We start from the raw sequence: 1,353 nt of genomic DNA, 5'->3' as shown, positions 1-1,353 counted from the left end.
AACAAACCCTGATATAATATATATCCCGCCCCTGGTTAACTATAACCGTAGCACCGTTTTAAAAATGGAATTGATAAACTTATTTGAAGTTTATTAAGAACCATAGACTTCACCATGCGCTCAAAGGGTTAATTAACATCCGCTTGATTAATAACCAAACCACCTCGTGGACCAATAAAATTGCACCCGAAACCATTAAAAATGTTTAAAAACATTGGTTTATTGCATCGGCCCCGCCAAGTTCATGTTTCGTCCATTGTCTGATCAGCGCACTCACATCCAACGGTTGGCGAGCATTTCGTGACCACCATAGCCGCCGAGCGTTAACGCGTGATCGGCCGGTGGTTTTGGCGCCCGTACTCTGCCACGCGTCACGCTCCCGCTATGATCGCTTGCCCTCTGCCCGAAAGCACCCAGCCCCAAAAGCAGTGCGGGCAAAATCACTTACCACCATCCTCCGATGATGTCACCCTCTTGCTTATGTTATCCGTCCTTCTGCTGTCGTAACCCGCCACATCACCCGCCACGTCACCTCCCCCGTACTCCTGCTTACATCATCCATCCGTCAAATCAAAAATTCCCGCCAAGCTTCATTTTGTCAATTAAAAGGGTAAAAAGGGTCATTTTTGCTGTATTTCTCTGCGTATTGCGCTCCAGGCATAAAATCGACTGAGGTTGCATTTCCAGTTTCTGACCAGAAAGGCTCCATCGATGAGCTCCTCCACCTGTCAACCGACCCTCCATTGTATGGTGTTCCTCCTCAATTACAGGTACCCTTTCAGCTATCTCAGAAAGCCATGAATTGGTACGCAGAGCGCCGGAAATTTCTCAGCAATCTCCACACAAAGATCTAAAGAAAAGAAATTGCAAGGCGTAGAAAAACCTCTAGTGTCCCAACAACAGGTGTCTATCCATAGTTGCGCTGTTACCCTTTGGTGAAAGGAGAAATTTGGGCTAAATACCGGACATAAAGGTGAACAGGGTTCAAACCAATTTAAAGAGTATCATACGAGCATTAAAGTGTATCAGATCAACGATAAAGATGTCAGAGAATAATTAAAGAAAGCAGATCAGAATTAAAGAGCACAGTGAAGACAGGCAGTCAGCGCAGAGCTACTATAGAAGACAGCTGCATGCCGAACCCTAAAGGCCTGCCTCCAACACTACATCAGTTAGTTGTTTCTATTTTACTTGTAAATTATTTTAGGTTAAATCCTAGATATTATCTCACAGTTGTTATGAGATATTTGTTGTACATATTTTGTTATATAAATACCCCATCCATTAGAGTATTGGGAGGTGGTGTGTGTGGATTTCGTAGACTGTGCTGTAATACTAAATTTTGGAATAAAG

Source organism: Pinus tabuliformis, chromosome 4_1, assembly GCF_031772625.1.
Source record: "Pinus tabuliformis cultivar Carrire ecotype Pingquan chromosome 4_1, CPIR1, whole genome shotgun sequence".
Lineage (NCBI taxonomy): Eukaryota > Viridiplantae > Streptophyta > Pinopsida > Pinales > Pinaceae > Pinus > Pinus tabuliformis.
This window is presented reverse-complemented; position numbering follows the sequence as displayed.